The sequence below is a fragment of the Pteropus medius genome, unplaced genomic scaffold (assembly GCF_902729225.1).
Source record: "Pteropus medius unplaced genomic scaffold, Ma_sr-lr_union100, whole genome shotgun sequence".
In the NCBI taxonomy this organism is placed as follows: Eukaryota; Metazoa; Chordata; class Mammalia; order Chiroptera; family Pteropodidae; genus Pteropus; species Pteropus medius.
This window is the reverse complement of record NW_024344378.1, coordinates 14,324,391-14,346,338: the sequence shown is the minus strand read 5'-3', so window position 1 is coordinate 14,346,338 and position 21,948 is coordinate 14,324,391. Positions and strand designations below refer to the sequence as shown.

The following is a 21,948-nucleotide window of genomic DNA, read 5'->3' as shown; positions in this document are numbered from 1 at the left end:
TATCACCTTCCTTACTGCTTTTCTAACTTTATTAAACCATTTGTTCATTTTTATAGCCTTGGTTAACATTTTCCCTGGATTTCATTCAAGTCTGGATTTGATTCCCAAACAAGGTGAATCATGTTTCTAGCTTAGGACACAGAGGCTACAGAGAGGGCAACGCCAGTGAAATAAAATTAATTTACAACATGCTAAATAAGTGGAGAAATCTCAGCATTTCCCTAAAAAGCCTTTATTCTGACCCATATTTATTTTTTTCAAAAATTACTATTTCCTATGAGCATCACACCAACAGTAATGAAACAGAAAAAATGATGCATAGTAAGAAATTAATGTGTTTCATAATGGGTTATAAATCTTCACCTCTTTATTGCTTGTGGACTTTTGATAAGCTTGACAAATTTTAGACCTTTTTAATTTAAAATAGAGTTTTAGTTCTCTAAGTTACAGTGGAAAAAATTTCCCTATCTATCATTCGAATGGTTAAATACATTCATTAATCTACAAAATATCATGCAGAAAGTGATTTCTTTATCTACTCCAATCACTCATTTACATTTATCAGGAAGTAAAATGGTTATTTTCTGAGGGCTCCAAATCTAGTCTGAAGGAAAATACCTCATAAACCATCATAATTATAGAGGTAAGATTTAGAGATAGAGCTGCTATTGTCATCATATCTGCCTTAGCATGAGTAGGGCCATTGCAATGGCCAAAAGCTACATATAAAGAAACCAGAAACTCTGAACGTTGCAATAAGACATGCAATGTTGTCTCTAGTGCACGTGGAGTTCATTTTCTCATCAACTCGTGGAGAGGAGAGGAGGGGAGTCTATAGAGTTGTTCAACTTCCTCTTGTTCCTTATCCTCGTGGCGTCATCAGCTATTTGCCAAGAAGATGGGACAGGTTTGAAAATATTCAAGTGAAGAACCAGCAGAGGAAGTTGTAGCCACTATTTCTTAATTAGCTCCACCCATGATCCAGGTTTTTTTTAAGTGATCATTACTTAAGGCTGTTTTCAATCTTCTCAAACAGAACACTTAGATTCATATTCAAAATATACCAGAAAGAGGTAAGAGGCATTTGCAATGATATGGTATTAAATCTGTCAGACCACAAGCCCCCCATTATGGATGTTTCCTAACAGAAGTACATTATAAGGGAGAGAATAATATATAGGAAAGGGCACCGATAAGCTGACGGACTTGTCAGAACTTCAAACTGTGAGGCTCAGAAAACAGAGACAGTAGTGTATTAACAGAAAACCAGAACATTCAGGCCCCATCCCTGTCCTACGATCTGGAGAATAACGGACCCCAACAGTCTTAAAAAATGATGTGAATCCCAGCACTATAACCAGAATTACGAACTTGGGAAAGAGAAAAAGGCAGGAGAAAATAACCAAAGGAATGAAGGTAACTATGATAGCGACAGAAAATGCACATCAATCTTATCTCCTACCCATAGCAGACATCACTAACTAACATTTATGTATAGCTATGCAATGAAACAACCTAAAACTCAGAGACTCAGAATCTTTACTAGTTCGCAAATGTGCAGGTGAGCTGGGCAGTTCTGCTAGTCTGGGAAGGGCTTACGGGTCCTAGCCCATGCTTGCTCATGCATTTGCAGTCAGCATCAGAGTTGGCTTAAGGCTAAGGGAAATAAGATGGCTGAGCTGGCAGAGCTGGTCTTTGTACCTACGTGGTTTCATTCTCCAGAAGGCTAGCATGCACTGTTCAAATGGTGGTAGTGGTAAAATCTGTTGAAGCAAAAGCATAATCGTTCAAAGTCCCCGGAAGTGTAGGCTCAGAATTCAGAACAAAATTGCTTTCACTACATTCTACTGGCCAAATCAAGTCACAAGTCAGCCCATATATACACATGGAAAAATTCAACTCCACCTCTGAAAGTGAGGCAGTGCAAAAAACTATAGCCACCCACATAAACTCAAATCTAATATAAAACAGCTCCCCGTTAGGGAATGAGGAAGCTTCAAAGTCCCTGTGATCACAGCCCTCCACACAGTCACTCCCAAGTTTTTAAAAAAAAAAAAAAAAAAAACACGTTTGTCATTCAAAGTGTCTGATATTATCTAATGCTGGCCTACTCTTTTATGACTAGGACAATCATATGACATGATTGATAAAACCTAATAATATTATATGTCCTAATCCCTGAGTAAGTTAGAAATGGATAAAAAAAATGATTTTTGCATAAACTATCTAGAATTTTTCTCCTCCTTTTTAGAACATATTGTTTAAACCATCTATTATCACTTTACCAAGTACTGCCAAAAGTGCTTCTCTTTTGACGTAATAAAACTAATAGATGTGTATGTATATAACACATATCTATTCCTCATAGTTTTATATAAAGTAACTGATCTATGAGGTAGGCAAGGCAGAAATTATCATTCTAAGATTAAAAAATATGGACAAAGAAGTACAAATTAGTAGCTGTAAAAGTCATTGGGCTATAGAGTACAGCATAGGGAATATGGTCAATATTATTGTAATGGATGTGTGTAGTGCCAGATGAGAGCTTGAGTAATTGGGCAATCACTTTAGAAATTATATAAATATCTAACCACTTGAATATATACCTGAAACTAATAAAAAATAAAATAAATATATGGAGATCAGAGAAATTGAATAACCTTTGAGTTTTCACATATTTAGTATATGTAGGCCTATTTGAATAAAAATTCAAATCTTTACTTAGCAAAGTTAGTTTTTGGATACTTTATATGTTGAAAAATTTTCCCTAGAAACTTCTTTTTAATTAGCTGCTTAGAGGCTGAAAATTGAGAAAATAAGTGATATATAAGGTTATTTACAAGATCAGTGCCTAAATATTCTGTGGCTAAGGTTAGAGAATGTTTTCCCCAGTTTCTCTGAGGTCTTAGATATGACCTATTTGGAATTAAAAGCCATTTTACTAAATTCAGAAATTCTGACCTCAGAATTAACAATATCTCAAAACTCTAAGATTAGAGCATCCAGGAAATAACACAATAATATATCATGGGAGAGGAAATTACTTTCTGGTCCTCTTGGCATTTGTTTTATGCACTGAAGAAAGAATATTTGAATATTCTCTTAGCTGCCTTATAGGGAATGGCTAGAAATATTATTAGGCAGCAGGAAATTACCTGGCCTTACTAAAGCTACAGAACCCATGACCCATATAATCACATCTGTGGTCACCCACTTCAGATCATCGCAATGAGCCATACCATCAGGGGTCACACTCCCAGGTCATAGTCATAGGAAGAACCTTAGGTCAAAATTAATGAGTTGTATCTTGTGTCAACAGCCAGAAGATTATAAGGTGAGCCAGTACCAAATACTCAAAACAAGCAAGAAGGATTTAGTAGCTATAAACAGAAATTTGTTAAATTTTAGGTAAAAATAAATGAGATAAAAGTTGATAGTGGAGATGCTTACATTTGGTAGAAATTTGAAGAAAAGGCCTGGAGTCTTCATTGGTCTAAGATTCTTCAGAATAATAGTCTAATCAGCAAAACAGTCATTTTTAACTTCAGTTTCACTACTGTCTTCACTATTGGGGTGAACCATTAACCAAACTTTGAGATAGGCGCATTTTCCCCAATTTATAGATAAGAAATTTAGGATGTATGCAGCCAGGATTCAAACTCATTTCTAATGATTCCCAGATTCCAAAGTCTGGTCTCATATTGCTCACATCATCACCTTCTCCCTCCAGGACTATCTGTTGACCAGGAATATCTGCTCTGGACAGTTGGACTACCTCAGGAGCACTGAGCTCAGGTCAGGTCACTACTTTTTAAAGAAGTGAGTGCACAGACGCACTAGAACATTCTATAGTAAAAAACAAAAAACAAACAAAAACAAATAAACAGGGGAATGGTTTTAGAAACTCTGCCCTAGGCAAAAAATAAAATGAGTTTTTAAAATGTTGAATTTGTCTAGACTAGAGAATTTATAATCTATTTAGCAGCCATTAAATGGCCACGGAGAGAGCTGTTAATCACAGGGCCTAAGTCTGTATTTTACCAGGAGGCAGAGGAAGGTCCGGTGGGTAGGAGCCACAGGGAAGTAAATTTTATCTCACTGTAAGGAAAACAAAAACAAAACACACACACACACACACACACACACACACACACACACACACACACACACAGGTAATACACTCCTTATCTGTGGAAAAAATGTTCCTAACTTTCTAGAATTTTATGGCTTCTTTTTGGCATATCCGATTTACCAGCATCAGTGCTGGCAATGTTTTGGAGCCATTATTAAGTAAAGCAGGGGTTTCTTGACCACAAGCACTGCAATACTGTGACAGGAGATCTGATAACCCAGACAGCTACTAAGTGACTAATGGGTAGGTGGCATACACAGCATGGATACGCTGGACCGGATAGGAGAGAGAGGGACTGTGAGAGGTTTCATCATGTTATTAAGAACAGTGTACAGTTTAAAACTTATAAATTGTTTATTTCTGGAATTTTCCATTTAATATTTTCAGAGAGCAGTTGACCTCAGATAACAAAAATTAAAACTGCACAGTTTCCTCCACATCTGCAAAAATACTGTTTTTGATCTGCAGTAGGTTGAATCCGCAGACATGAAACTCACAGATATAGAGGGCCGACTGTACTTAGCATGTTCAAACGTACGCAAGATCAAACACTAAATATCAGGAATGACTTGGGGAGGAAAACAAACAATACCAATATAAACAATATCTCAGTTACATAAATTCATTCACTCATTTAAATCAACAGACCAAGTTTCTAGACCGAATCAGCAAGCATTTTCTGCAATGGGTAAAATGGTAAATATTTTAGGTTTTGTGGGCCACATGCGTTCTGCATGATCTTTTTCGATTTTTTTTCAATCAGTCATAAATGTGAAACTGTCTTGGCTCATAACTGTGGTCTGCCAGCTCCTGTCTAGACAGTGTCACTGTTCCTCAGCCGTGGACACAGGGAAGGCCGGTGCCATCATTCCCACCTGAGCTGTGCACCCTCTGCAGCCAGCTTTCTACCTTACACCTTAGATCATCGAAAATGAATTTCTTCCTTAAGGACTAGTGGGGCTGGGTCACTTAGCCATGCTTCACTTCACTACGTACACTAAAATGTGGACGAACATTTTAAAAGCATCAAAGCCAAGCATTTTCCCTGTTTTGAATCATACTGATAATCTCTAATAGGCAATTCCAGAAATGACTGGATTTCAAAACACCAACATCCTCTAAGAGAAGTGGAACCTGAAGCCAAATCTACACAGTAGATATACTCATTCGCTATCTTAAGGGCTCTTCAAACCTAATATGTTTACAAAAGAAAGCATTATTCCCCATCCCCGATCCACATCTTTTTTTTTTTTTTGTCCCAGTGTTGATCATACATCACAGGCAAACCACTCTCCACAGTTAGAAATCGTGGAGTGGCCCTCTACCCTTTGCTCTTCCTTTACTCCCTAAGAGAAATCAATCATTAAGTGAATTTGATCGTATCTCAAAATCTCTCTGAATTCAGGTGTTCCTTGATAAGATATTGCAACAACACCGAGCAAGCTCTGGTCTCTTACATTCCCCCAATAGTTTCCCTCTGGTCTCTCCAGTTCCAGCAACTCTCTGTTCTAATCTGTTCAACTAGTAAGGTGGCAACCCCTTCAGAAACAGCTTCTTCAAAATTAGAACCTGGTCCTCACTGTCCCCTGTATAAAAGTTCTCTTGGTTTCCCAGTGCCTGAATAATTAAGTCCAGACATTTTAACCTGTCATTCAAAGCCAGAGGTGACTTCCCTGTGCCCTCCTCTCCAGCACCTCTCTAGGAAGAATTTCTTGATGGACCAACTGAGAAGCTTCCAGAATAAAATCTATAAAGGGCATAAAAATATATTTTGAATGTAAGAAAAAGTACCATATATAGTTCAAAAGAATATTTTGCTAAGCAGTTTGGGGTGGTAAGACTTCCAAAAAGCAAGTTTTATAAAATCATGGTGGCTAAATTTTCTTCTAAAAATTTTGTGTACTGAGATGGAAATGCGCATTTAGGTTCAAGTAAACTGTGAGGAATAATAGAGACCAAACAGTCCCCAAACAGTCCTCTTTCTCAGCTACTCTCTTCAAAGATCATCAGTGAATTCCTCTAAATAAATAAAGAAAATTAATATTGGTTAAAAAGGTCACCAAGATATTCATCTTCCTTGACATCTTCTGTCTTGTTTGGCCCTGGTCCAGCTGCACTGAAAATCTCGCTTGCTGTTGCAGGAAGTCACTGGGAGGATTTGACTGCCAGGTGACCGGCAAGCTGGACTGGGGCAATCGGAGGTTCTTCACCTCCTCCCTGTCCTTGGATGTACAGACAGTGGAAACTGTTTTGAAGAATGCAGCACTGAGAGAATGACGTTTTGTGGAGACCATCCGGATGGTGGTTTATGTGATTGAGCCCAGTTAAGGCCTCTATGTGAACTTTTAAGATTCTAGCGGATAGGTGCAGAGATCTACTTGTCTTGAGGCCACCTAAGACAAGCCTTGTATAGAACTTCCCTTGTTTATTAAACCTTCCACCTACCAATCTGGCCTGCCTCTTTTTTTCTGTCTCTCGTTGCCCTCTGTGTATGGGGGCCGGTTGACAAACCAATACTTGCCCTAACGAGCTTAGTCTTTTATAATGCCGTGCCTCTGACATGCTGGTTTTTCTTCCTGGAAGCATTTCGGCTCCTGCACTTTGCACCCTCTACTCTCCACCCTACGGGTACTCATCCCTAAATTATTTTCCCATGCTCATAACTGAGTTTTGTTTATTTTAAAAGCTGTTTCTGCTGGCCCCAGGCAAGTTTTGCTCCTTCCTCTACAATCTGCACCCAGGTCATACCTTTATGATGTCACTTACCATGTTGATTTTAATATACTTGTTTACAAGTCTATTTCCTGTGATAACCTATGAGTTACTTGAGGGCAAGTAAAATTGTTTATTCACCTTTGAATCCCCAGCTTCTAGCTCACAACCCATCGCTGAGGATTGGCTTAGTAAATGTTTGTTGATTTAATTGAAAGAGATCTTTGAGAGAGTCTGGATGGCATTCTCTCTCAAATTTTCTGAAATGGAATCCAGTCACAACTGAGTCACTAGGCAGGTGTTTAATCTTGGGCCATCACTCTATTTTACAGAATTTTAGTGTTTTTAAGAAAATAAGAATGATGCCAAGTGTTATGTCTAGCTCAGATAGTTATTTCAAGAATAAAAATGAGATAATGTGAATGCTATTAAAAAAAAAAGCACTCTATATTCTAAACTGCTCTTCTCTGGTATCTAACATCAGGCCAGCATGTTATTAAATACTTGTTAAAATGAGTGATATGGACCCGTCATTGATCAAGGTCTATGCTAGGGCAGGAGACGTTAATGCAAAAGTCCAAGGCTCGGCCTCCTGTCCAAGAAAAAGCACAATATTCAAATACTGCATTCTGGAACCTTGACTCTTCCAAAGATACTGCCAAGGAAATTAATTCATTTTCGATGAATGCTATAGTTTAGTTTATGAGCATTTTCTGAGAAACTATAAAGTGGAATAAAATTCCAGGAACTGAATATGAAAAAAAAAAAAGGCTAAAGTTGAGCAATATGAGCAGAGAGAAAAGTAAAGAGAAACATTAGCCAATAAGTGCTGGGATAGTTTCTTATGCAGAATAGATCACAGAAACAAACATTTTATCTTTCTGTTTACATATATTTATCTAGGTGAGAGAATTAGGCATACTAAATGCAGTTATCTGAAAATGATGCATCACTTGGCACACTCTAAGACCATCTCACAATCATTCATTCACTCATTTATCCTCCATATCCTACAGTTCATTCCAAGACATAGTTAATAAGCACCTACCATGGGGAAGGTCAGCGATAGGTATGAGAGATACCTGGGTGGAGTAATGCAGTCCTTGCCCTTAAAGGCCTCAGAGTCTAGAAGAAGAGGATGATGAGTAAATAAATGAACAATGACCACAGAGTATGGAAAGTGTTCTAATAAGTTAAGTGTGAGGTTCTTTGAGGGCAATATGTGGGCCATCTAAGCAGTCTTGGTACCAGGGAGAGTAGCCAATAAAAGAATGTTTCCAAATTGTATCTGAACTCCCTGGATTGCTCAAAAATGTCAACTGTAGGGTTCTAACCTAGACTTTCTAAATCAGAACTTCTGAGGTCAGGACTCCAAAATATGCATTTTTTATCAAGGATCCTAGGAATTATTGCTAATATAGTTTGAGAAACACTATTCTAGATAATTGGCATCTATTCTCAGAAATCATATCAGAATGTGTCAATGAATGGGATATACAGAGATGCCTTTGAATTAAGTATAAATTATTGACTAACTTTTAGAACTATAATAAATAACAACTATAGGCTTTGGGTAGTGAACACACAATGCAATATGTAGATGATGTATTGATTGCACACTTGAAATTTATATAATTTTAATACAATTTCACCCCAATAAATTTCCTCACTTGTGCAATAAGCATAATAACTATTCCACAGGTAGGATGAAGTAAATAAGCTGACTACTGAGAACAGCATCTGGCACTTAAGCGCTGTGTAAGTGTTCGGTGTCATCATTAATCTCATTCTGTTCATTTGTTTTCTCTCTGGGGCTAGCATGAGCTCAACACTCTTTCCAGGTCAATTTCCATTAGCTACCATTTATTTTCCTGTAATTAATTAATTTTCCTGTTGCCTTTTCTGGTGGTACATAGTGAACATTGAATAATGTCTTATTGAGACATATGGAAGAGAAACCTGATCCTCATCTGAGACATAGCCAAAGGAAGTATTTGCTCCCCTGTGCTGGCTACACCCTATTCTGCATGGCCTTTGGGAGGGAATCAGTCAGTTTTGTTCTTTGGATAATGTATGTCCAGAAATCTGATGATCTGTTTTTCCTCCCATACTAACAACAAAAATTTTCTTCCTCTTCAATGACACACTATGTATCCTTCAAAATAAAGTAATTGGAAGGGATAATTTGCCAAGAATATTAGGAAGTTGATATTTTATCTTAGCTGAAATCCTCAATGTACTGGTTGCAAATTAGCATACCCTTTGCTTTTCTACCCTGCAGCCCCAATTACTTGCATTTGGTTTCAACTTCTCCCCTTTTTAGCCTTCAGCAGTTTGTATCCATGACTCTTCATTAGAGGGTTTACTGAAGTTCTCTGTATTTTGCAAATTCCTTTTACTTCTATAATCCTTTGTTAAAGGGCTTGAAAACAAGACCTAGACAAGTTGCAATCACATCTTGTACCCAACTACTCTAAAACTCTATAAAATTAAAGTGCAATTAAATAGGTTTAAAATTATGTAAGTAGAACATTTAACGACCCTGTCCAAGAGCATTTTGGATGCCTTTATATTATGTGCATCACTTTAAAAATTAAAACATTTTAGTTACTTAGTGGGGATATATTTTAAAATCATGCTTAAAAGTACATTTAAGTTAAAATGTAGTCAGAAGTTATCATAGAATCACTTACAAAGTCTCATCTGGCTTAAAAAGCCTCCTAGAAATAAATGTCTTCGAACTTATGTTTGATGGCATCCATATTGTTCCAAAGGAACAACAGTAAAGGTTGCAGTTCAGTGTGATTATTGACATTGATTAAAGAGTTTTTTCATTTGTGCTAAATGTTTTAGAATCACCATAAGCATGTAGAAATATAATTGTATGTTTTTTTAAAAAATAATTCATAAAGGAAACTTCCTTAGTTTGAAATGTTTATAAATGTTACCTAGAAAATGTTTGAAGCAACTTGTATTGTTTATCCTGGAGGGAAATGGGCCCCTGAATATTTCAACTGAAAGTTGAAGTACCTTGATGAATAATATATTTATAAAATTAAAGTTATAAAGTTATAAAACATTTTGACTATTATAATTACCAACGGCATCAACATCATTTAATGTTATGCTATATAAGTAATTTGAAAAGGTTCTTAGAACAAAGTAAAAATAATGAGAAAGTGAGATACAGAGGAGAGAGAGAGAAAGAATAAAAATGAGGGATTTTTAAGTACCCCAAATGTTCTCCATCCGGACTTCAGCAGTAAAATGTGTATGTGGAATGACAGACATGGAGAGTTAAATTTTGTGGCAAGAATCCAGTCCTAGGGAACATCTCCTAACAACTATGATGAAACTTTTTCTGAAGAGATCAATGAATAATTAGTCCAGGTTGTTCGTAGATGAGAGGAAAAAGTTGTCTAGGAAATAAGGCTCTATACGACATTTGTGGGTTTGTATGCTTCTGAGAAAATGGGATAAAAAACAACAAAGTCATTGAGAATTCTTTTCAAATGCATTGGAAAGAAGGGAGGTAGGAAGGGAGAGAGGAAAGGAGTGAAGGAGGGAGGGGGGAAGGAAGGAAGGAAGGAGGGAAGGAAGGAAGGAAGGAAGAAGGGGAAGGAAGGAAGGAAGGAAGGAAGGAAGGAAGCAAGCAAGCCAGAGAAAAGAAAAAAGGTATAATAGGTAAGCCTTGGGCTATGTGTGTTCATGATTTGATTAGTTTTATGCTGAATAATATTGTTAATGCCTTGATGTGATATAATTAATGCCAAAATAGAGTAATTATAAAGTGATTATAATTAAACCCAATGATTAAATTTATGGATAAAAATGAGATAAAGGAAATAATATGCATACTTTATCAATGAAAATATTACTTAATGAATAATTTAACACTTCAAAAGTGATGGCGTTTGTAGAAAGGTTCTGCACTGTTACCTTTCACAACAGGAATAAGGATGGATCTCCAGTGTGTATTAACCAAACAACTGATTTCCCTGCTCAGTGTTGAGAAATCTTTATGTGGAGCAATTAAACACAAAAATAAAAATCGCACCTGCCAGGCTGACCCCATTATTTATGCAATAAATCCAAGTAATGAGCTTCTTGTTCAGTTTGGATATTTTATAACAATCACTACAATTTTGTGTGCCAGGCACTTCGTACACATTTTCTTAAATCATTAGATCCTCTCAAAAATTCTGTAGGAGGTGTTACTTCTCCCATAAGAGTTCTAGAAAGATATGAAGAAACTGAGACTCAAAGAGTTTAGGTCACTCGCCCAAGGTCTCAGCAGGCACTGGAGGAGCAAGCATTTAAAACTCTGTCACCCTGATGCCAAAGCCTTTGCTCTTTCTAACCACCTCCTGCCACTGCTCTTGCAGTCCAGGCCTCTATGCTATTTACAGCACTTCGTTTACCCACCTTCCAGGTTCTCAGAGTTCATAACCTGTGGCTTTAGGTTAAACTGCTAACTCTTGACCACGCCCTCAAACCAGGGCCTCCTGACACCTGGCCTCTCTGGTATCACTAAGGTATCACTAAGAAGCTGTATCAGCTTTGCACTGCTGACATCTAGAATCCTATTTATTTGTGAAAAAGAACATTTTAAATGTTTAAGCCACTTCAGGAACGGTGAAGATTTCTGTACCTTACAACCAAAGGGATTCCTAACCAATACAACCTTTAAGGCGTTATAACTTACTCTCTGGCATTAAGGTAATTTTTCTCTTATGCAAAAGAGAGCTGGTAATGGGTTTTAATTAAAAAGAAATCTCTAAATAAAAATACATCTCCCTTTTTTGTTCTTTATGTTATTGTGTGTTGTCTTATTAATGCTATATTGGTCCCATCCCTAAAAGAAACTCAAAAGGTTAAGGATCCTGCCACATCTCACAATAAAATCAAACTCCAATATCAAAGGCTGGTCAGGGAAGAGACCCCTCGCCTGGTGGCAGGGGCGAGAGACGGAAGATTCCTGAAGGATGAGATTGATCTCATGTCGGGTGGTCGTCAGTCGGCTTTCAGTGTTCACTCTGTTACCTCCTCTAAGAGAAGCTCCTCCCCCGTTACAAGGCCTTGTGCTTTAATTTGATAAAGAACACAGATAGGCTTCTTTACACAAGTCTTTAATGGTCTCAGAAGTAAAAATTCAAACATCTGATTACTTGGGGAGGTCTCAAGATAATCTAAATGAATTTCTAAATGGGATTATAAAACTAAGCACTCAAGAACAAGGAGCACAGTCAAGGATTTCAGCACGATTCTTCTAACTGGGGACGGAGAAGAGCCCAGAACCCTACACAGAGGACACGCTCCGGTTTCCGGAGCAGAGAGCAGGGGCCTTGCCCCCTGCGGGACACGAAGACTGGAAGAATGAGCCCGCCTGCAAGGCTCTGCGGCCCTGAGGTAGAAGTCCCTTGAAAACAGGGTTTCTGCCTCTCTCCAATCCCTAGCCCATGCATTCCTTAATTATAGCTTACACTCAAGAAACAGTTGCTGTTAAGGATGATGCAAAAGGAATTAAACATTAGCTTATTTATTTTGATTCGCCCAGATGGGAAACTGATTGCTTGGTAATTATAAAGGATAAGGAAAGAATGTTGTTGTTGTTATTGTTGTTGTTGTTGTTTGGGGGGAGGGGTGGGTTTAAAAATATTTTTTATGTCTTTCATATAAAAAACTTTTCAGTCTTAAAATGAAATGTAAATCTTTTGTGAGTATGGCCAGCAATCTAATGCAAATAACTGCATCTGAAGGGAAGTAATTTTATTCAACTACACTGCTGACTAGAGAAATCACAAATATTAACTTTCTGCAACAAATATTAGCAATTTTATAAAGAGGCAATAGATTAATATTTTATCAAAAATGAGCTGAATATTTTCTTTCACTTTCATTTTTTTTAGCTAGGCAGAAATGTCTGACTCAAAAATCAGTTTAAAACAGATGCTTCATTATGTGCTTCCTATTTTTCTAAACTACGAGTAATTTTATTTATTGTAATAGATGTTACTGGTTAGTTGGCACTAAGATTGATTTTGAAGTTCTCTCAAGGAACCTCCTCTTTTATCAGTATTTAATAAAAGCAGAGTATCTTGGATAATTAAATTTCAGATTATTTTCTACTCGGAGAGCTTTAGAAAACTGAAAATCTACTAATTTTGGAACATAAGCATTGTTTCATTAGACAGGATTTTTTCTTACTATAGTTTTGTAAAATAAATCTTCTAAAAACAGACATAAGGCCAGGGGAGCACAGAAAACCTTTCTGAGGAACAGAGAGTAATAATTTATCTTAAAAGATTTCATAGTGAGTTATTTTGCAAGTTGCATCTAAAGTTGAATATGTCTTTGGAAATAATTTGAATCTCTGCTGGAAATTAGAAAATATAAGATTATTTCTTCATCTCAATGCTCATCAGATTGTAGCATCTATATGAACCGTATTTTTAATATAATCCCAAAATACTGACATATTGTTTTCTACAGTTAATAAATTTACATTTCACAAATAAAAGCATAATACACTGCCATTACATCCATTTGATCTTTTTCCAAGTGTTTATCAAACATCTGATATGTTGCAGGCAATACTGTATAACTGTTTAGTTCTCCAAACATAGATTATTGGTCTACCATGAATTGGGGAAACATAGTTCTTTACCACAAATCATTAGAAAATCAGTAATTTAAAATGGGCCCAAGCCCACAGTCTTTTTTTATACTGTGTATGTGTCTGTGCATTGTATTTAGAGAATTATACAGTAATTAACCTGTCTAGGTGGAATAAGACAAATTCCATTAGCGGCAAGTTACTTAACCTCTTTAGACTTCCTGTTCACCCCCACAAGCAGGGGAAAACAGTTATCTTAAAGATTTGTGATGACTGGAGATGATTTCCTTTAGGCTCCTATCACGTATTAGTCTCTCCCAAAATTTCAACTATTGTTACTCCTGCATGAGAAATGTCTGATTTCAATTCTGTTATTGACCTACTGAGCTGGGGATGCTCGTCCTTATTGAATATTCATTGAATTGAATGTTTTGGATCAAGTTCCTGTATAAGAAACCCTTCAGTAATTTCAAACTCAGAAATGAGTCCAATTCTTCAATTACTGATAAAAAATATAAACATGCCTCCATTCAAGACATATCCTTTCAAGAATATACTCAAATAAAATGCTTATACTGGCACTTTCTCCTTCATAAATCTTCCTACGTAGAACAATCAAACAGCCAAAAAATTTTAACATCTGGCCTTGATTTCCTAAAATCTCTTAATGAGAAAATGACAATATACTATTTAAAAAAAAAAAAGTATTTTTTGAAGAGTGATACCATGAAAACCAGTTTTTTGTCTTCCTCTAAAATATTCACAGAGACACACACTTATTTCATGACTTTCAACATTATTATTCTAAAAATATTTAAGATAAAGCCCTCTAGTTTTTACTTATCATAAGACTTAAAGCACATTAATTTCTAATTAACTAAGGAGAAAGAAATTTTGGACAGAGTTGTTTATCTTTCCACTGGAATATGATGTGCAATAAAAACAAAACAATGAAATGAATGAAAGCTGCCACAACAACAGCAGCCTATCTACCGGCGCACAATAGTTTATAATCCACTAACTTTTCATTCCGTTCCACTACTCCACATTTTCATATCACTAAAATAAATTCCCAACTGGGCTCAAAAAGTTATCATTCTGTTGATATACAAAGGTGTGTCTGAAAGAGTCGGTTGCCACTATAGGGAATTCACAGATGGGCCCAGAGAATGACAGGGATATGAGGCAAATTCTGAATATAAATACATAGATATTATGCCATGAACTCACACACACACATTATCTTCTGGTAACAACAACTGACCTTCGATGTACCATTTATAAATATCAGATAGCCTAGCTGCTGATATCATGTATAAGCTTATTTGGGGGAAGGTATACTTTATATAATAGCATTTTATTGATATATTGAGGCACAGAGGTTAACCTTGCATGCAAATTCTTGTCAAGAATAAAAACAACTATAATCTTTAGACTATCTCTTAGAAATAAAAATAAATTAATTATCTAAAGGATGATATCTGGTCAAAAGCTTAAGGCTATGAATTTGAACAAATGGATAATATTTCTTAAATGATTTTTCTCTAGACTCCCCAAAGAACGTAATGCTTCCCAGAGGAAGACATATCTACCTTACAGATGGGCCACCTGGATTACCACCTGTGCCATTGACACAGTATCCTGCCCAACATAAACAGCAAGGATCAATGAGAGTTGCTAGTCTTTATCTACACACAGTCTCCTGGGATAGGGCATTCTTTGTTTCCTAAACTGGGTAGTGCATTAGAGTTTCCTGTCCAATGATTCCTAGCACTCAAAAATTTCCCTTGTTTTTATGTCTACTTAATTAAAAGAATAATTTTTACAAAGCTACAGAATAAATAAAATTCTGATGTATTTTCACATTCAAGTTGAGCATTTTGTGTACTTGTGACAGTTCAATCTTAAATTTAAATTCCCTTCCCCCGCCATAAATTATGGAACATGTATTGCCATCTAGTGTCCTTTTGAAATAACACTCTGCCAGGATCATGAAATAAAGAATGTTAAATCAGACAAAAGAAATGTTAAAGTTTTGTAAGTCGGTATTTTAGATTTGCATAGTGTACCAAAAAGCTTTTAGTTGAAATTCATAAAATAATCAATCAAAGGTACCTTAAGATCAGCATTTTTATCATTTTAACTAAAATCCAGAGAATTCCAGATTTGGTTAATTAGAAAACATAATGATATCATCTATGACCCTGGTGCTTCCATCTTACAACTCGGCATCTTCAGCATAGTGGCCTTAATCCTCAAGTTTATGCCCTCATGACCACAAAACGATTTCCAGTCTTCTGTGGATCTTATTCACCTAACCACATCCGAAGAAAGATAATGGAAAATCTCCATGTGCATCTCTTTTCCAGAAACCCTCCCATCCTCCATTTTGTATACTCTCCCTCGGTACCTACTGTATGAAATTGACAACAAGTTTATGTCCTAAAATTAAGGAATCCTGAGAAAGTGAGTACACTATCTGGTATTTGCAGCCTTTAGATCATGGAATTTTAGCAGAGGTAGAACTGTGTGTCAATCGACTATGCTGGAAACATATAAGAAGAAGAAAAGAGAGAGAGAAAAAGTTTAAGAGACTGTTTTAGTTTAAATGGTACAAGAAATGAGCTTTACTTTTTAGATTCCAACAATCTTCAGGAAGGGCCCTAGACATATTACTGAGATGTGTGTACTGGGGGACGAGGGTGTGAAGGAAGAGAGAGAAATCCTAAATGAGGAATATCTAGATGGATCTCAGTGAATGCTGAAGGGTTGTTGTGGGAAATGAATTAGTTAATATATGTAAAGATCTTAGCACAGATTTTGGCAAATAATAGGTCTTATAAAAGTGTTGTTTTGCTTTTTTGTGATTAATGTTATAATTAATTGTGAAACTATCTAATTGACATCTTTAGCCTAGCCCCAGAACAAACTTTCTGAATATGATTTCTATTAATAAAAAATATGAAGTTTAAGTCATCTCAGTTCTAGGAGTCTCCAGTCCCCACAAAAATACACGGTGTGTGATAGAGGAATGTTAACTCAGCGTGATCCGTCCTGGGAAATCCCCTTGTCAGCAACCTTTGACCTTTTATCTACACATACCATTAGTCCGAGATGTATCAGACATAACTAGCAGCCTTAGATCAGAAAAGTGCCCAGACGCTCTTAAGGCCTAGATATCAGTTAGGGAAATGTAAACCATCCTAAGACAAAAAGAGGCAGGTAATTATCAGATGGCTCATTTAAATACACTATAAGAAAGTATCAGAGAAAGACTTGTAGCAAGGCTTAACTTTGAAGAAACTAGAGGCTTTAATCCTTGAGGTTTCCAAAGGCAGCTAAATGCAGAGTCCCCTCTTTTGTTCAAAGCCACACTAGCAGTCCCTGGGGTCCCACGTGATCCTCTTTCCTTCTTTAAAACGATGCATAAAATCCATTATATGTTGATTACTCTTCTACCTTAGAGAGTGAAGCATCATTACAATGTTTTTCCAAGCTCTTCTCTGCCTGAGCGTCAGTGTGGTCAGGAGTGATATTAGATGGTGGCCCTCAGATGACAGGAGTCGTGGCTGCCAGACTAGGGAGCAAATATGACATTTCCCTGACATGCTGTAGAATTTCTATGTCCCGGTTATGGTAAAATGAAAGTTTCAGTATTTTGAAACTAAAAATACTAGAGGAATGGTTTCTTTCATGATTTTAATAAAGAACAAATATAGTCTACTACCCATTTTTGCAAGCAATGTTTTATAGGAACACACCACACATTGGTTCATGACTGCTTTTATGCTACAGTGACAGAGCTAAGTAGATGTGTCAGATTTTATGGCATGAAAAGCCTAGAATATCTGTCTCCATACAGGAAAAGTTTGCGAACCTCTGTTTAAATGCCTTTCTGGAAGTTTCAGTTTGTTCTGGAATTGTATCCTATGAGAACGAGGGAAGAAAAAAAGATAGAGACCCAGAGATCTCAACTATAATGCTGTACACAATTGCAACACATGTTTAAACAATCTAAAGTACTTTCAAAATAATTTATAAATATATATAATAAAATGCATGTAGACGAAGAAGATATAACAAAATAATTAAATATGAAAAAAATTGTTGAAAAGGGTAAGGTAGATCTATTCAATATAACACAGAAATACTTGAACAATAGTCATGATAATGACACACCTAACTTCTACTAAGTGACATGGGTCAGATACTGTGCTAATAATTCCTTTTTATCTATTATACTCAATTTACAGGTTAAAATACCAAGGTTTAGAAGAGAATATTCTTATTCGAGTCACACAAATTAAAAGTGGCAGAGCTGAGATCTGAACAGAGATTCACCTGTTTGCCCAACTCCAAAGAGAAAGACAGAGACAGCCAGAGTAGGATAGAGACAGGGAGAGGGAATAAGAGCAATGGAGAGAAAGATGTTAATACTCTGTGGCTTATAAAAGAGTCACTGGCCACTTCAAAATACTCTACAGCTATACAAATGACTGCAAAAAAAAAAAAACAACTTTTTTCCTGAACCACTTGAGATTGAGCTGCTGACCTGATGTCCCCACAATACTTTCGTGTTAGTCCTATAAATAAGGACATTCTCCTACATAACCACAATACAATGATCACCATTAAAGCCCGAAATTCACACTGATACATTACTTCCAGATAGTACTCAAACACCAATTGTCCCAAGATGACTTTAGCAAAAAGATCCCAGCCAGAATCATTTGTTGTACATCATTGTCATGTCTCTTTAGTTTCCTTCAGCTTTGGAATCTTTCCTTAGCCTTTCTTTGACTTCATAACTTTGACACTTTTGAAGACTACAGGCCAAAGGTTTTGCAGAATGTCCCTCATGAGTGTGTCTGCTCTTACCTCATGATCACAGCAGATGCATGTTTGGTTCTGTTCTCTTCTTTTGTCAGCTGAATGATTGCAATCTGTCCTACTACTGATAGTATTCACTTTATGATGTTGATTCAGTAGCGTTTCTGCACTGCAAAGTTAACTCTTTCTTCAAGTATTTTTGTGTGTAAAGAGTTAATCTGAAACTATGAATAGATTTCTTTTTGCTTCAAAATTATTCTTTTATTTATTTATATGTAGTTGGATTTATGGTTTCCTATTTTATGCAATGGGTTATAATCTGTTACTAGCATAATTTATATGGATGCTCAAATTATGCTCAATTTGGCATAGAGAGGCCCTTCCTGACTATATTGTGTTATTGACATGTCCCCATCATTCTTTGAGTGTTTCATTACTTTCTGGCACAAAAAGATATCCCTGGTTCCTATTAGTGAACAATATATTCAGAAGACAAGATATGAACATAAGGTGTGCTCATTTTTATTGGTATCTCATAGATCCCAAATCCTCTCAATGGACTGAGAAATAAATTAAATCAAATGACGCACACATGCACGCGCACACATGCACGCACACACACACACACTTCCACGATGTCATAATAATACTTCAAATTTCAGTCTACCAAACCTAAAGAGATTCTTTTCAGTTTTCTTTTGATATTTAATTTTCCCTCTATTATAGTGAGAAGCCAGGCTCTCATTATACTTAATTTCTTTTCCTTTTTTTTTTTCCCATCAATCCTCCTGTACACAATCAATCTTTCACCTCTTCTAATCCCCAATCCCCACCTTGCCCAACTCGAGCTCCAACATGTTATGCAGGAACACCCCTGACAGGGGAGCCCTTACCCCTCACCCATGTGACATCCAACACTCCAAGCTGGGTTTCTCCCACCAGCCACGACATCCACGTCTACGCTCTTTAACCGGCCTCACCTCTGAGCCCCTGAGCTGGGCCACTGTGGTGTCCCATTCCTTCCAGCACAGTACTTATCTCATTCTGCCCAATCTAATGGCTTTAGGGCTTTATTATTCATTAAGGAAAGAGTATGAGAAAGAAGAAAAGAAAATGGAAAGGGAAAGAAAAAAATAAAACAAAAACAAAATTTAATACCATGCATTGTGATACAACACGGGGAAGAGAGAGCAGGGCAGTGTGTCCATGGAATGAAAATTCTCCAAGGGCTGAGAAAATGACAACAATTTGGAACAATCAAACTAGAAAGATAATAAAGGGACAGTGTTGTTGGCTAATGAAACATTCCTTAAAAATGAAGAGATTGAAGAGAGTTTCTGGACTTAAGAGAAAGAAAAATACATCTAACAGAAAGCAGGACTTCAGTAGGTTTGAATACAGAGAGAGGTATCTCCTGATCGGCCCCGTGCACTGCAGATGTGGTGGCTATGAATCTTGGATTTTCCAAGTCAGTCACAATTGTAGAGTCTTCTCAGTTAGGCTTGTTCAATAAAAGCCCAACTAAACCCGTTGTTAAGGGTTGGTAAGCGCATGTGTGTGTGTGCGTGCATCTGGTATGTGTATTATCTAATAACAAAATATTTTATCAGATCATATGATCCTATTTTTTTTTTTTGTTTATAAAGTAGGATCATAATAACCACATAAATTTGACAATTGCCCTTTGGAAGGATTACACAAATATGGGGAAAATCTAATAATTCAAGATCTTCTAAATTACTCAGAATCTACATCTAAATCTTACTGCCCCATAGTCACATCATGATAAAAACATAAAAAAACCTATGCTACTTCTATAGTAATTATTATTGCTATTATAAAATAATAATAGTTTACCTTCATATATTCTGCTAAGTATTTTGCATGTATGCTGTCAAGCAGTATACTACAGCCCTAGAATACAGACATTCTTATTACCACTTATAAAACAAGAAACTGATTTAGTATTTACACAACCTTTTTGTTAATAGCACAGCTTTTAAGCAGCAGAACAAGGACCTTTACTCCGGTCTGTCCGCATCTGGCACCCTTGTACTAACCACCACAAACATTACCTCACCATGCTGCCAAAAGGAGAAAGGGGATTTACAAATATTTTATGCCATTAGGGACAAGAACTAGAGGAAAGAAAACAAGCCCTCCACACGAAGCCTGTTACGATATTCATCGTTTATTTTGAAGGAGAAATTGCAGACACTCGAGTTAGGATCTGGAGACTTGGAACCACAACTATGCATAATGGCTGGAATATGGTCCATAGCAGACAGCCAATCTGAAAGTCTAGCGAGGCAAATTATTTAGGGCCTTAAGCAAGTTACTTAATTTCCCTGTGCCTCATTTTTCTCATCCATAAACGGAAATGGTAGTAAAGATCTGCTTCCTTAGGACTAAATGAAATAATACATAAAGCACTAACTACCTACCATAACTGGCACATGGTAAATGTAATTAATTTTTATTGTTATTATTGCAGTTGATGATAGTTATTTTATACCCTGTAGCCATGCCTTATACCTGCTAAACTTAATTAATATCAATGTTAAAAGGTGAAACATGAGGAATGACAAGCCTTGACAAGAAAAACCCATCCTTAATGAGAGCTTATAAAATCCTAATGCATCAGGATCAGCTAATGTGCAAAGATACCATGAATACCTCCTAAGAGCCAGATGCTGTTCTAGGCAATAAAGATCCAATAGGAAAAGGCAGCTGGGGTCCTCCTTCTCACCGAACTTTCCATCTTGTTTGTTCTTAAGTGTGCTTCATGCCATGAGTAACTAAATTGTGTCTGTTCTGTTCTCTGGCATACATTCCAGCTAAAGACATATGACACGTGACACAGAGAGTGATTTAGTGATAACTCACATAACATTGACTCTTAAACACAATGGTGCAGAGAGAGATCAACCCAAGGCTAAGAGACTGTCTGCCTCTGGGTAAGCAACTAGAAAGAAACAAAAATAGGAAATATCAAATATAATAGTGTTCAGTCTGAAAACAGGAGGCATCAAGAAGACTCTTTGTTGCCATTAAATTTTTGTTTGTTATTATGAAATAGTTCCAATATGGTGGGACTGTTAACACAATGAACATCTGTCTATATATTGTGCAGTTAGAGAAACAAACACCATCTATTGACCAAAGCCTTTGGTGAATTCCTTCTCAAAATCCATGATTATCACAGATGTGTAAGTCTGACTGCCTGACAAATGGGCTGCACCTTAACATTTTCTGTATCTTCATGGATAGGATTGTTCAAGTATGTCAAGGGTATGAATGGACAACCACTTACAAAAATACCTTGTAGTGAAGCAAAATGCTGTCTCTGTCACCCTGAAACAGAAATGACTCCAACGTAAAATTTGTAAACTATTTCAAACTGATATCTTCAAGTAAAATAAATAATAAAATGGGCTATTTCCTGGCAGGCTAAAACAATTTTAGTTGTCTCAGGTTTGCTGCAAAATAATGTGTTTGCAAAGAGCTCTGAGGAGGAAATTCTACAGATTCGGGTCTGAGGATTTTATTTGTTCTTCCCTGGAGGGAGCCCTGGTATGTTCTAAAGAATCAACCTGGATAGAGTCTTTTGCAGACTCATCAATTTAGGTGCCAATAAAAATATTTTTGAATCAACCCA

At 36.6% G+C, this 21,948-nt stretch overlaps 1 long non-coding RNA gene across 1 annotated transcript in view; it reads right to left on the bottom strand.

The window, feature by feature from the left end:
• The window catches only part of LOC120609113 (uncharacterized), a 463,755-nt gene that overhangs the window by 177,186 nt on the left and 264,621 nt on the right, over positions 1 to 21,948 (bottom strand). The gene's annotated exons all lie outside the window — the stretch shown is intronic.